Source organism: Equus przewalskii, chromosome 12, assembly GCF_037783145.1.
Source record: "Equus przewalskii isolate Varuska chromosome 12, EquPr2, whole genome shotgun sequence".
NCBI lineage: Eukaryota > Metazoa > Chordata > Mammalia > Perissodactyla > Equidae > Equus > Equus przewalskii.
Window position 1 is genome coordinate 15196136 of NC_091842.1, and position 16243 is coordinate 15212378.

General features: G+C 41.6%; 1 protein-coding gene across 5 annotated transcripts in view; it reads left to right on the forward strand.

Annotated features, from left to right (window-relative positions):
• AUTS2 (activator of transcription and developmental regulator AUTS2) overlaps nucleotides 1–16243 on the forward strand; it is a 1153944-nt gene that overhangs the window by 127922 nt on the left and 1009779 nt on the right. The gene's annotated exons all lie outside the window — the stretch shown is intronic.

Here is a 16243-nt window from a genome sequence, read left to right on the forward strand (position 1 = left end):
GATGTTAGCTTAGAGAAAATCTTCCTCAAGCAAAAAGAGTAAGATTGGCAACAGATGTTAGCTCAGCACCAATCTTCCTCACTAAAAAAAGGAAGAAGAAAGAAAATCGTTCTCTTCTGGTGCTTGGGGACTTGTATTTAAAAAAAAAAAAAAAATTCTGCTGGGGCTGGCTCCATGACTGAGTGCTTAAGTTTCCGCAGTAGTTAGACACTGCGGATCATCAGGGAAATGCAAATCAAAACTACACTAAGATATCACCTTATACCCGTTAGAATGGCTAAAATAACCAAAACAAAAATTAACAAATGTTGGAGAGGTTGTGGAGAAAAAGGAACCCTCATATACTGCTGGTGGGAATGCAAACTTGGTGCAGCCACGATGGAGAACAGTGTGCAGATTTCTCAAAAAATTACAAATAGAAATACCATATGACCCAGCCATCCCACTGCTGGGTATCTATCCAAAGAACGTGAAATCAGCAATTCAAAAAGACCCATGCACCCCTATTTTCATTGCGGCATTATTCACAATAGCCAAGACGTGGAAGCAACTTAAGTGCCCATCAACTGATGATTGGATAAAGAAGATATGGTATATATATACAATGGAATACTACTCAGCTATAAAAAAGGATAAAATCATCCCCTTCACAACAACATGGATGGACCTTGAGGGTACTATGTTAAGTGAAATAAGCCAGATAGAGAAAGACAATCCACTCATATGTGGAAATTAAACACGTGGATGAAGAGAACAGATTAGTGGTTACCAGGGGGAAGGGGGGGTGAGGGGCGGGCACAAAGGGTGAAGTGGTGCACCTACAATGTGACTGACAAATAATAATGTACAACTGAAATTTTACAAGGTTATAAACTATCATAATCTCAATTAAAAGTAAAAAAAAAATCTTCAAAGTAAATAGATGAAGTTCTGTTTTCTCAATGGAGGTTGAATCACTGGGGATGAGGTGCATGATGAAGGGTTATATGGTGGGAATCCTATGATAAAACTATGGCTGGAGAGATCTGGGTTTTACCTATGTCATTGCTACCAAGCTAGATATTTTGACTTTTTTTTGTCCTGTAATGTGTAAGCACTTAAGTATTGGGGTGTTTCCTCATAATGGTGGGTTCTTAACTGACTTCTTCAAGTGCAAGATAGAAACTTCTTTTCCATGTTTCTTTTAGTCTCCAGAGTATCTGCTTCTATGTAACCACTTAGCAGCATTTATTCCAGGATTCATTTCTGTGCTACAGATGGTCAGTGAGATTATAAAGGCTCTGAAAAGACTTTTATGTAAGTTGAGGTCTCCTGAGTTGAGAGTCTGTCTGACACATTAATTTTTCTTCCCCAGTTTCAATGCAGGAGTATCCAATGTGCTGTATTAACTGGACTCAACTTTGATTATCAGTGAGGCTTGGGTCAGAAGGAATTAGGGTCAGGTTTAAGGTGGAGAAGTAGAACTCAGTATAATCAGATGAGAGGGAGCAAGTCATAAAAATCTTCCTCTGATTTTATTAAAGCTACAGGTGTTAAAAGTACTATTTTCCTGTATTTCAGTCTATTGATTTTATAGACATATGTATGATAAAATATTTATGTAGTGAATAAGAACCATACATGGCATTTATATTAACAATATAGATATTCAGGCATCTCTCCCTGAAATTGTGATTCATCAGTTCTGGGATAGGTCCCAGAAATGTGATTCTTATGATCAAGCACATTTGTTACTCAGACAACTCCATTTGGTCCTCCAAAAGCTCCAGGTTTCCGTGGACAACTTGTAGGATACACTTTTCCTCTCCTTTGTCAAGTCTTGACCCAGTATGATTCTGTGAGAGGATGTCTTAAATAGAGCATTTTGAAAAACTTTTTATGAAGGACAATACCACTGCCCCAAAATTTAGTGCATAATTTTTGGATCAATAATGGTAAAATTATGAAGAGGCACTGGATGGGCAGGTGCCCCAAATCTGTCATTGCGAGTAATGGAACTGCTGGAGTGTCAGACCTGAGGACGAAAGTAGGTGACCCGTGTGCTCTTTTCAAACACCTGCAGAGTTATCCTATGGAGGAGGGATCACACTTCTGGTGGCCCCACAGAGCAGACTTGGGTCTAACAAGTGGACACTGTGGGGGCTGAACACAAAGAAATAGGTGTAGTGGAGGGGATCAGTGGACTAGCAGCCTTCATGAGAGAATGTATCTTCTAGTTATTTGTAGCCTCTGGAACTATTATTTTCCCCTAAAGGAATCTGATTTAGATTACCAGTTAATAAGAAGAATGGAGCTGCTCAGGTGGAAGCAGGCTGAGGGGCATGAGTGAGTTAAGCCTCTCTTCTCCCCAAGGCTAGAAGGACTCTTCAGTAGAAGCCTGGGGCTCCCCAGAAGTGGCTGCAAACACCACTGCAGTGTGGTGAGTTCTGTTCAGTGGAGGGGCCATGCAGCACCCCCGACAGGGAGTTTGTGAGCTCCGTTAAGAGCTGGACCTTATGTGGTTCACTGTCGTCTGCGGCTGATATGGGGGTCTGGCTCAGAGAGCAGGGCTTAGTTGAAATGTTGGCTGAATGAAAGCTCTGGAGGAAATTTGTATCTCACATTCAGTGCTGAATGTGAAGATTTCTAAGATCCCTTCTGACCTAGAAAGTCTGTGATATCTACTTTGAAGATTAAGTCTTAGATCACTGCAAGGATGCCCCAAGGATGTAAGCTGTGTAAGTGCAGGGACTTTGTTTGCTTTAGTGCTGCATTTTCAGCACTTAGAATAGCACCTGGCATTAGAGGATGCTCAGTGAATATTTGTTGAATACATGCATTTGTTGAAAGAGGTGAAAATTGTCTAAGATGGTACTTTGTGAATCTTTTTTTTTTCCTTTTGTCCTGGAGAATTCTCATGTAACCATCCATCTATCTAGTGATTCTTGCCCATTGCTCCCACAGGCCATCCATCCTCACTCCATGGTCCAATCCATATTTAGTAAAGGGGTGTAAGGAAGCAAGGATATTGTGGTAAACCAAAGTCATCTCAGAAATAGAGTCAAATTCCCTAGCCACACGAATTGGGAACCTGTTGGCTGATGATTTGACTTGAACATTTTGTGTGATTTTCAGTTGTTGTATTTGTTCCTGTTCTCAGAGAGAAGTGAGAATTTGTTGTAAGTATATGGCCTAGATTAATGGGGATATTTGTGAAGCCTCTGAAGTGTTATCACTTCATCTTTATCCTTGCCCGCTATTATGCATGAAAAGCATTTGAATTATTTTAGAGAAGATGTAAATTTGCTTGTGTTATCCAGTGTCAGCTTAAAGCTGATTAGCATTTTGCATCACCTTTGCAGCTCATAAATCATCCACTTCCCTTCTCAGTGAGCAGGCCATAAGTCAGCAAGGAAGCACCTGCCGCAGGCCCAGCCACTTGTTGTCCTCTGATTTAGAGAACACTCCAGACTCTCTGTGGGCCCCTCTTAGTATAGTCTCTGGTAAGGCTTCACCTAAATGGGAAATGAGTAAAAACTTGTGGTGGATTTTTTTCTAGGGAGGTCCCACGGGTTATTTCTGGACAGAAGTCCTCAGACTTCTACCCACAGGTGTGGTTCATTTGGCCTATTTGTTATTTAAAAAAATTTAGGGGTGGGCCTTGTGGTGTGATGGTGAAGTTCAGTGCACTCTGCTTTGGTGGCCTGGGTTGACGGGTTTGGATCCCAGGTGCTGATCTACACCGCTTGTCAGCCATACTGTGGCAGCAACCCACATGAAAAATAGAGGAAGATTGGCATGGATGTTAGCTCAGGGCTAATCTTCCTTAAGCAAAAAAAGAGGAAGATTAGCAATAGATGTTTGCTTGGGCCTAATCTTCCTCGGCAAAAAAATAAGTAAATAAAAAAATTAAAAAAATTTGGGGGCAGTTGCCAACATTTAAAAACCAGGAGATATCACATAAAAATCCAGATTTGGTGTTATTGTTCCTAATCAGAAGGTCTGGCAGCACCAGGCCTTGCTCCATGCTGAGCTCCGATTGGTACTGAGAACAGGTATGTGGTAGAGAAGGGCTGGGTTTTTCTACTTTGCTGTAGATGCCACCCCTCCCCAGTTTTTCTATGGGGTGAGCCAACTATGCTCAAGGTCCTACATTATAGATATATGAATTTGTGAGGCTTTTTTTTAAACCTTTTTTTTTTTTTTTTTTTTTTAGTAATACCAGCCATTTAACTTGGTTGAATAACAAGAGGCTAACATTTATTGAGCCTTTATTAAGGTACCAGGAACTGTGCCAAGTGCTTATATGTGTTTATGTAGTCCTCACAATTATCCTAATTGTATACATGAGGAAATTAAAGAGAGGTTAAATAGCTTGCTCAAGGTCACCTAACTTGTTTAAGGTCACCTATCTCCTAACTGGGGCCTGTTCCTTGTACCCATATCCCTTTAGGAACCGTGGGCATCAGCTGAGAAGGTGAGTGATAGTGACACACTCCTTGAACCCCCAGTCTGCTCCTGCCTGCCCTGCTCACTGCACAGTCATAGTTGGATATTTGAAAGGCAGCCCCTTATACAGTGCCTATTGATTTTCTTCACCCTCTTGTTTTCATCATCCATCCTGTCGTTCTAGGATGCTTATTTGTCATGTATAAAAGCCTTGTTACAGTGAACCCAAACAAGTCATTGACATTTAAAATTAAATTGCAACAGGTATTGTCGATAGCTAAACTGCTCATTGACAGTGTATCGCTAATTATATTGAGAGAACATCCTAACTGGATATGTTCTGCCAAATCAAATTGGAAACATTGGCTCTCTACCAGCAAATTAATTTTGACTAGCTGAAAGTTTGGGAATCCACACATCTCTCCAATCTAAAAATATTGGGTTAATGGACACTCAGTAATGATTTTTTGCTGCAGTTCCTCAAAGCAAAGGGGAATGCTGGTCTCTCTGCTGTCTGCTAAGCCAGCAGGAGAAAGCTGTGCCTTTGAAAAGGAAAGACCGACAGATTTGGAATGGAGTAAAGTTCAGTGCAGGTGGTAGTGATTGGCAGTTTGGTTCTTTATCTGTATATCTAAGCCACATTCTTGTTTGTTTTGTTTTTTGTGAGGAAGATTGGCCCTGAGCTAACATCTATTCCAATCTTCCCCTTTTTGCTTAAGGAAGATTGTCGCTGAGCTAACGTCTGTGCCAATCTTCCTCTGTTTTGTGTGGGATGCCGTCACAGCATGGCTTGATGAGTGGTGCTAGGTCTGCGCCTGGGATCTGAACCTTTGAACCCTGGGCCGCCGAAGCAGAACATGTGCACTTAACCGCTGCACCACCAGGCCGGGCCCCTAAGCCACATTCTTGTGTCCAGCTTTCTTTGCTTCTTCCCTGTCTCCTTCTTCCTCCTCCCCCTTTTTGTTACCTTCTTCCTCCTTTCCCTACCCTCTCCTCTATATATGGAGAGGGAGAGAGGAAGGATGGAAAGAGAGAGAGGGAGGAAAGAGAGAGAAAGAGCTTGAGTGCGTTTACTATTAGGTGCTGTTCCTAGTACTTGATGTGAGTTAATTCATTTGTTTCCCACAGTAACCCCAGGGGACAGGTGTGGTACAGATAAAGAAAGTGAGGCACAGGGTGAGTGTAACTGCTCTTCAAAGTCAGGTGCTTAGTCTTCTCTTCTGAGAGCTTGAAAGTAGGCTGCTCTGAGGCCAGTGGTTCCATCTCCTGGCTGATGTTGCTTGAGCTCTTAGGGTAAACATTTACGTCTCTGTGTCTCTGGATGCCAGGAGTTGCTCTGGAGGCCTAGCAAGTAGCAGTTTGGTTGGCAGGGCAATGAAGTATGCTAGGCACACTGTGCTGAGCCCAGGGAGGGAAGGAAGGAACAGGATCTAGTCTTTGCTTGCCTTATACATGCTTATTGGTTTGTGGCAGGTGTGATTGACACCAGAATCAAAATGTCTTAAAGCAGCTTCCCTGGAGAAGCACTACTCTAACGGTTTTTTTTTCCTCTTCGTTGCCCCAGGTCCCTTGTGAATAGGATTTAGCTGTGATTCAGCTGCTGCTGTTCATTTGGTAATCAGTGTGGAGGAGGGAGATGAGGGCTGCTATTAATGGCTTCTTATTTTGCATTTTCCTAATCAGATATCCTGCAGTTATTAATGTGTGTGCAGGGTGCTCTCTGGTGTCCCTGGGTGGTTTTGTTAGGTGTACTGGACTGTAAGCTTTCTAAGATTAAGTGTTTTATTAGGTTCTGGCATGGGGGTTAGATGGGTGGAGGTTGTTAAACAGCACTCAGAGAAAAGAATATGGTGTAAAACCAAGCTGTGATCTTGTGGGGGGAGTATGTGGGTGGGTGGGACAGCAACCCACCAACCTCACCTCCCTCTCCTTCTGCCCTGAAAAATCTTACCTTGCTAATACCCTGCAGATATTAAAAGTGAAATAAATGAGAGCCATTTACTAGGGAGCTAAATGCAAATTCTCTCCCCCATTAGTTTTAATTACGATGAAATCATACATTTAAATAAGCACTTCTGTTACTAATAACTTCGGATTCACTGTGAACCCAGGCAAATGCCTCTTCTGGTATGAATGACCCACCTTTTGAGTCTTTTTACACCTGCATGTTGACATAGTCAGGATCCTGATTTGGGTACACACATCTGGGATTTCAGAGTGTGACTGGAATGGAGAATCTTGAGTGTGCAGCTTTCTGCACTCTACCTTCAGGACAGGCAAGATAAGATAGTCCAACCAGAGAATAAAGAGCGTGCAAGTTCAAAACAAAACAACACCCAAACCACCTAAACTGGATTCTACACAGTTTCTATCTTGCTATTTCTTTAAATGTTTAAAGGGCTATATTTTTTTAATTCTCCACACATCTTTTCCATTTAAGCAGATGTCATTAACAACAGTATGATGTCAACACAGTTGAGAATAAGCTTTTGTGTTGAAAGAATATGATCTTTGAGGCTTTAATATCAGATTTGTGCTAATTCTTTAGTTTTCCCTTGATGTAGTATCAGTGGTTTGTTTTGAGAGAGTGTGGATGTTGTGATGGTGTGTAGAATGGTGGCCTTTGTGAGGGTGTGTGTTGTGTGTGTGTGTAGGAGGAGGGTTGAACCCTCTGTTTGGGGGATTAGAAACAAATAAGCGGTTTGGCTTCAATACCTCAGTGGCGTAACCAGCTAATGAACGAGAGGACTGCTGAACTCCCAGTTGTCCTCATAGCTGGGAAGACTTAATAAAGTCTGAGACTGCTTCAGTGGGCCAGTGAGGTGGGAGCAAAATCAACAGAAGACATGTAGTTTACAGCCACCTGAAATGTGCCAGAGACACGACTAGCTGTCTTTCTCAGGCCTGGGAGGTGTGGCTGGCCCTTCTTGCATGCTCCAGAAATGGGAATTGTGCCAGATACCAGCTAGACAAGACCAGCTGCTGCTTCAGTGTTCTGTGGACATGATTGGCTATAGCTTTTGATCAAGACACTGTTCCTAATGAAGTCTGATCAGCATCATTTAGACAGAAATGAATGACAGCTGATGGGTATGGTTTTTCTTGATCGACAGCATTTGGAACTAGTAACCAGAGGTGGGGGCGGGAGCCAACTCTGATTGACAAGAGCTTATCTTTATTTAATCTACTTCTGAGGCAAACTGCAGTTGAAATTTTAGGCACTTGAAAGAAAGGAAGACACAATTGTGAAACATAATTTAAGACTCTTGACAAAAAAGTACTTAAGTCAAAAATGTCTTCAGTGAGAAAGAGTTTCATATAGTGCAGGTGTGAGGTTACCGCTGCTGCTTTGGTGTGAGAAAGAAAACGCTTTTGCATAGGGATCATTAATTTTTAGGCAAAATTAAAAGTGATGATGGTCTTGGGTAGTTCTAGCTATAAAAAAATGCTGATTCTAGTTACCATCCCTTTGACTTGCCAAGCTGCTTGGAAAGGTTTTCTGTGCAGAGGCCAAAAACGAGAACTCCGTATGGAGTGTGGCCTGTGGTGGTAATTACTGATCAACTTGATCCAACGAGGACTTGAATCTTAAGTCTTGATGTACTTTGAGAAAAGATGTCAAACAGGAATCTTAGACTTGTTTGCTAAAAACTCACGTGTGATTGCCTGAGAGCTACTTGTGTGCAGTGCGCTGGTAGTGTTTTACAAATAGGTTTGGGAGCTTGGCATCCTGGATTCAACTCCTGGCACCACCATTTTCCCTGTTGTTCCTTCTTAGTCCACTTCATCCCTCCCCTTCATTTGGTTTTGAAGATAGACACTGTACATCTGATGAGATCGGTAACATTACCATGTTGCTGTTGCTGTCAGTCACTCTGGTTATGTTTCTCCTTGATCCAGTAGGGCTCTTCAGGGAATGTAGGGCCAGGTAGGTACATTTAAACTCTTTGGCTTTTTACCTTTGTCATCCAGGGCTATTTACAGATGGAGCAGATGCCCATGTGTTCCAGTGCCCTGTTCTGGAGCAGTGAATCTCATCTTATGTTATCAGAGCCCAGGTTATGAAATTTGAAATGCACTTTGCCTCTCTTGCACTGTTAGAACTGCATCCGAGCATTTTAATCAACTTGCTTTCATTGAAGTATACAATTTTTCTTCTCATTACATCTGCAAACTCCCAAGTTTACAGACACGATCTCCTTGGCTAGACTAATATTACTTGGTTATTCTTGCATGCAAATTTAAAATTTAATATTTTGCTGTAGGTCTGTTGAGTTTTATGCAAATTCCAATATAGATTATATTTTGGAGCTGTAAATTAGAAATTACATTCAGGGGGAAAGTAATATTTATGTGGGCTTAGAAAAAGTAATCTTGTAGTTTGCATGGTACATGGCATTTCTTCTGAAGAAATGGGATTTTCACTATTCTGTGTGGTTTTGGAAGTTGTGTGGCCCATTTGTGTTACTGGTAATAAAAAGACAAAAACAATGCCAGTCCATGCATCAAGATTTTTTAGTGACATTTGGCTATTTGGGTTAGCCATTTGAGATTAACTTGGTTCTTTCGTTTATTCATTCATTGAACATATGGTTATGGATACTTAATAGGTACCTGGCGTTGATGATACAACAACAAACAAAACAGCCTCGGCCCTCATAAAACTTACCTTCTAATTGAGAAAAACAAACCACAAGCTGATACACAGGTAAATATTTGGTATATCTGATGGTGATACATTCTATGGAGAAAAATAGTGCAGGGTTTGAGAATAAGTGTGTACTAGAATGGAGGTGGGTCAGGGAAGGCCTCTAAAGTGACATTTATACAAGGACTTGACAAGGAAAGGAGATGAGCTATGTAATTTTTCTTAGGAGAATATCCATCTAGGAAGAAAGATTGCTAAGTACAAGTGTCCTAAGTGTGTACCTTCTGCCGTGTTTGAGGAGCAGCAAGGAGGCCAGTGTGGCTGGAGCAGAGTGGGAGGTAGAAGTGAAACAGAGAGAGACAGGAGAAGAATCCAGGGAGAGATTGGTAGCAGGATGGCCGGGGGTGGGGTGATGGATTATATAGAGCCTTGTAGGTACCGTGAGGACTTTGGCTTTTGCTGAGTGATATGGGGGGCTACCCCCGAGGAGATTCTGACTACTCTGTTGGGATTCTGACTGCTATGTTCAGAACGTTGCCTCCATTCATAGGGGCAAACACAAATCTTCAGATAATGGAGATTGGATGCCAACCGTAGCCATTGCAAGTCTACCTTAGGAGCTGACTGCAGAGGGCTGGTGGCCAAGAAGAAGCTAGAGTGGGATAGAAGAGCCTGGCATTGTTGGCATTTTTGTGTTTGAGCATCCTCAAGATTTTTTGCCTGTGGCAGAAGCCTCAGCATATGTATTGCTGGGCCCAGCAATCTGTGTTTTAGCATGTCCTCCAGGTGACTGTGACGCACTTGTTAAAACACGGAATGCTGGGCCCCACCCCCAGAGTTTCTGATTAAGGAGGTAAGGGGCCCAGCCCAAGAATTTGCATTCTTTATGTCTTTCTGTTTTTACGTGATGCCAGGATTGCTGGCCCAAGGACCACACTTTGAGAACTGTTGCTCTAGTGAAGGGGGGAAATAACATATTGTAATCTGTAAAAGTAACTTTCTGTACTTCTGCCTTACAAACTAGTGGGTAGAGAAGCCTTGGCTCTCCACCAGACTGCCAAAGTTTGAATACCAACTATGCCATTGTGTTGTGACCTTGGACAGGGCATTTACTTGCACTTAGTAAGTTCTCAGTGAAGGCTGGCTCTTATGATATGGTTTATAAGCATAAAATGATGTGTTGAAAATAAGACATGAATAATTGGCTGAATGTAAGCTTTGCACTATGGGCATTATAAACATGATCTTGTTTTGTTTTTAGAATGGCCTACAAGGTATTATTAGTTCTGTTTTATACACAGGGAAGTGGCTTACTCACAACCATGCAACTAGTAAGTAGGAAAGATGAATTTCAAATTCAGGTCTCTCTGGCTTCAAAGCCTGAGATTTACTACTATGTGTGCTGCCTTGGAGTACTGGATTGGCTTTCACAAAGATTCAGTTTCAAATCTGAGCCCTGTCATTTAGTGTGTGTGTGTGTGTATGTGTATGTGTGTATGTGTATGTGTGTGAGAGAGAGAGAGAGAGAGAGAGAGAGAGAGAGAAACAGACAGAGGCAGAGAGAGAAAGGAGAGATGGTATTTGGGTAAGCTTCTAGATCTCTTGTTAGGCCACTTTTTCAATCTGTAAAATGGGTATGAATCATGCAAACTTCACAGGGTTTCTGTACTGAGTAGAGTATAGAGGGCTTAGCATTGTTAGTTGTTTTTTTTCCTAATTAAAAAGATTTCAAAGCCAAATCCAATCTAGATAGAATGTATTTATGGAATTTTTCTTTATAGATCCCTATAAGAATGTGTTTTTCCTAGTATGAAATTTGAATTATTGAGTTTTATGTGGACAGGAGTCTCTTCATCAAGATTTCAGCTTAGGAGGAAGAGATCATGTTCCCTTTAAAAACAGGCTTCTCTGCTTGGGGTTTCAGATTCCTTATCTTAGGAAGTTCACACACTGTTAGGAGAATGCTTTCGTAGATAAGGTATCTATACAGAAGAATGAAGTTGGTGGGAAAGTAGATGCATGGGGAGACCACATCTCTAATTTTTAAAAGGGCTTATGTAGCCTGGTAGTTTGCAAACATTGAAGGTATTACATAAAAGTCAGATATATTAGTAGTCATTGTTATTGTTGTAAAATCCCAGTTATCCATGGATCAAATGTATAGCAACCTCATCTTTTTTAAATTTTTACTTTTTGTTAAGGAAGATTTGCTGTTAGCTAAAATCTGTTGTCAATCTTCCTCTTTTTGTTTGAGGAAGATTGGCCCTGAGCTAACATCTGTGCCAATCTTCCTCTATTTTGTGTGTGGGTCGCCGCCATAGCATGGTTGCCGATGAGTGGTGTAGGTCTGCACCTGGGAACTGATCCCGGGCCACTGACGCAGAGTGTGCCAAACTTAACCATTGGGCCATGGGGCCGGCCCCCACAAGCTCATCTTTTGAAAACCTGGTTATAAAATTGAAAAGGCCATTGACTGACAGCTGTCATAAAGCTCTCAAACTTTACTTCTGAAGTAACAATGACTAGTGAAGCTTCCCTTGGTCCCTTCCTTACCCATTCACCTGTGTAGGGATTGAAAGGCAAATTTTGTATTCTGAAGGTATGCAGACAATTACAAGGAACTCTCAGTTATTGCAAGGAGAAGAGACATGACAGACATTAAAATAAAAGTATGGCACTTGGGCCAAACAGGCAGCCCCACTGTCCTGGGATCCTGTGGACAGCAGTGTATGGAGAGGGATTTGGGTTCTCACAGAAAATTGTGTCATCAAAAAGGACAGGCTTGTTCGTGGTGTCTTGTTGAGAATAGAGGGAAGTAATGAGTATGTCAGAAAGCTCTTGTGACAAGTTTAGTTTCAATAGAACAGTTTGCTTAGGGTAAGTTTAAGTTATTTGGGAAAAAATCACCGATACGGCATAAATATACCCTGTTCCTCAATGACGTGATTATGTGACCAGTGAGGCCGTGAAGTGAGGTGGAAAGAGCATGGGCCTTGGTGACAGATATCTGACTAGAAGCAGGGTCACCTTAGATGTCTCTGAGCCCCAGGTTCCCCACCTATAAACTGGGAATACTATCTGAAGAATTGGTTGCTAGGACTGAATGAGATGCCAGTATGCCAAGTCCAGGGCTTCATAAATACTGATGAGGCTGGTAGATTTCAGACATCTGAAGATCAGTGAGGGTGATTCAGGATGTATTTCCTATTTACCAACTCATATTCCTATGAAGCCACTGCTCCATCCCCTTTTAAACAGCTTTATAGATATAATTCACATACAATATAGTTCACCCATTTAAAGTGTACAGTTTACTGACTTTTAGTATATTTACAGATATGTGCAGCCATCACCACAATCTTAGAACATTGTCATCACTTCATAAAGAAACCCTCACTCTTTAGCTATCACTGCCCTGTTCTCCATCCTCTTTCCCCCTAGTTCTTGCAGGCCCCACATTCTTTCCTTTCCCTTATCTTCTTTTTAGCTGTGGACTATGCCAATTTGCCTATTCCTGGACCATATGATGGAAATTCTTTGAATTTCTCTGTAAACAGGCAATTTAGTTTTTCCCCCCTTAATTGTATGTTTCTTTGGGTATTGAAGCAGCTGCTGCAGCCAAGGCAAGGGCTCACCATTTTGTACTTTGCAGCCGTTCATATGGCAGTTTTATTCAAAACTGCTCCTGCACTGCTTAAGTTATTTGTTTTATACAAAAACAGTTCTCCCTGCCTTGCGGCTTCTTTGCTGCCATGTTGACAAATGTTGCTTCTAGTGAAATACACAAAAATAAATAACAGCAAGGGAGAAGGGAGCACAGACCTAAGTGAATTCATTTTGCTTCTTGAGTGCCATTCTCATTTGTTTTAAAAACCATCCTGGCATTAAAGGAAGGAAAGGAGGAGGCAGGAGAATTGCAGGAAAAGAATGGGCCACATCTGATTCTTTGAATTTGGTTGAAGGGGCTGGTTGAACAGACAAGTTGAGAAGTATCTGGAATGCAGGGCCTGGCGATGAGGAGGAGTTTACAAGGAATCTGAATAGGCACCAAATGTTCCTTCACTTGTTTTCTCATTCTTTTCATGGTGAGGCTCAAATGTAAGACTTGCTGACCCAGTGGTAACTGACGGCAGTTGGTTGGTGTGTGCTGATGTGGTAGAGTGTGTGAGGAACTGGAAAAATTGAAGGTGCGAGGCTTTTGGAGTTCTCAGTGTTCAGACTGAGGCACTGACTTAAGTGAGAAGGCAGAGGGGATGCTAACAAGTACTGATTGTCTGTTAGGAGCCAGGTGTTTCCACAAGCATCATTTCATTGAATAGTCCACAAAGGTTGGTGGTTTTATCTCCATTTTACAGATAAGGGAGAACGGAGTTTTGAGAAATTACAGAACTTGTCAAAGGTTACCCAGAAATTAGGGAGTGGAATAAAATGGAAACCCAGTGCTTCCAGTGTTCAGGACCTGTTTCTGTTCCTGTTCTACTGTAATAATAAGCAGTAGAAGGTATGGAAGGAACAAAGTGGGAAGAATATTGGAAAATAAGAAACAGGGACAATGGCAGGCATTATGGGCCAAACCATTTTGTTTAGAAAAACGAGTTGCATATCTTTTTTGAGGGTTTTTATTGACTAAAAACACCAGAAAACCTAAAGTAACTTTCAAGTGAACATGCATCTTTTTTGGGGGGGGTGAATGGTGAGTTAAAAATGATTACTTGAGGGGGCCGGCCCAGTGGCATAGTGGTTAAATGCATATGTTCCACTTTGGTGGCCAGGGGTTTGCTGATTCGGATCCCGGGTGCAGACATGGCACTGCTTGAAGCCGTGCTGTGGCAGGTGTCCCACATATAAAGTAGAGGAAGATGGGCACGGATCTTAGCCCAGGGCCAGTCTTCCTCAGCAAAAAGAGGAGGATTGGTGGCAGATGTCAGCTCAGGGCTAATCTTCCTAAAAAAAGAAAAAAGATCACTTGACCAATTATTATTGACTAGAAAAAACATTTCCCTGAGCTTTCATAAACTGTTTTAATAAGCATATTGGTGAGGCACTGGCTGATAAATAATAGCTTAATTGGCCACCCAAGGTGCAGAGGTTTGCTTAGCCAGAACTCAGCTTTCATTCTGGGTCTTGCATGCAGATTGATTCCTGACCATTTATTGAGCAACTTTCATTATTATTTATCTCCTAAATACTCTGTTTAAAATTTTTTTGTTTATTGCTAATAATGGCTGCCTCTGGGGAGGAGAGGTGGGAAACAATAGTGACGGAAAGAGACCTACTTCTGCTTATATTTTGTGTACTTTTGAATTTTGTTCCATGTATTATTCTATATGATGGAAGGGAGGAGAAGGGTATATAGGCAGACAGAGGGAAAGAAGGGTGAGTGATAGGATGGATTATTAGTCTGAGCTTCAGGCCTTCACTCATTAGTGGTTGAACGTGCAGGATTGTTTCTCAGCATAACTTCTTCAGCAACATAGAAATAGATGTAAAACAGGTCCTTGCTCAGTTTATTGCATCTGCAAATATGTGGCCCGGTACATATGAGGAAGTACGGTGTAGTGTTTAGGATTATAAGAGTCTGAAACCCAGACATCCTATGTTTGAACCCTGTCTCCACCACTTAGTGGCTGGATGTGACCTTGGGCCTTACTTGGTCTTTCTGTGTCTCAGGTACTTTGTGTTTAAAATGGTGATTATAATAATACTTATCTTATGGCGTTGCAAGGATTAACAGTATTACTTAATCCACATAAAGTTTTTGTAACAGTGCCCAGCACGCAATACTCACTTCAATATTATTATGTTTGTGATCATCACAGGTGCTGATTTGCCTCATTAGCTCTCTGTCCATTTCTTCATTGTGTGTCCAAATCCCCTCTACTCAGATGCTTAGACAGTGCCCCTGTGCTGGCTAAGGAGCCCTTCTGAGTTTAGCTGGTCTGGCACTGGCTCCTTGGAGTGCTAGTTTCTAGCAATAGTGGGATGTTCAGACTACTGCTGGGTGAGTGAGCAGGCTGGGGTGGGCCTTGGCTCTCTGCAGAGGTGTTCAGTCTCCTGGGGAGAGGAAATGCGATTTGTCAGAACACAGCTTTGGCTTGTCCAGTTTTCCTGTTGTACAGATGGGGCCTGAAGTCTCTCTGGGCCCCTTGTCATGGATCCAAGCCAAGGCTGTTGCTTGCTGAGCCAGGAATAATACAGGAATTAGTTTTTTTCTTCTTTATACTAAGCACTAATCATTCTACAGCTAACTCTGTATCTAATTTCTGAATCAGATGCCATGAATAACTGCCCCTGAATGTGTTTGCCAATAAAAGGATAAATTTAAGGCTTGTAATCAATGCTTCTTACACTCAGTATTTAAGGTCAGAATCTTGTGTGAGACTTATTTTGATCAGGATAATTGTTGGGTTAAAAAATGAATTTTTTTTGAAATTGTGACACTTGTGGGTGACTATATTGAATTCATCTTTGAAAGGATGGAAAATTGTCAGTTTCATAAGAGTTCTCTTGTTCTCTAGTCCTTCAGATCACTTAAGGAAAAATAGGACTTTTAGGAGGAAAGTATTCTTTATCAATGGGAAAAGAGATGAGACTAATATAAATTTCGAAGGAGTCACTGATGGAGGAGCAGAGGGGAAATTGGAAATAAAGTTGAGTATTTTGGATCTGCAGTGAGCTGCAGAGCTGGAGGTATGGCTGTTGCTTCTGTTTTAGGTAATATTAACTTGTAATTGTGTATCTCCAGCATACAGTTCTCAAAGGAAGTGACGTTTCTTGATTCAAACTGTAAGTTGCGTAGAGTTTAGAAATATCTGGGGTTTAGTTATTGGCTCCATTGAATGGCCTAACACAAGTTAGTTAACCTCTTGGACCTTCAGCTTTTATAATTATAAAATGAGGATGGTAAAAGCTACCCCACAGTTAGAAAAGTTCAATGTGATCACATCATGTGGCAATGTGAAGCACAGTGCCTGGCACATAAGAAGTGCTGAAAGATGGGTTTCCTTCCACTTCTTTGCAGGGATTGCCTGGCTTGCTTTCAGACATTTTCTCTGGGGTGCATCTGGATACTACTTTGTGCTAGTGAGTTGGAAATTGTTCCTGTTGATCTGTTTTTTGGGCTCAGTGAAAGGGATGAGAGGAGTGATTCAGGAAGCTGCCAACTTC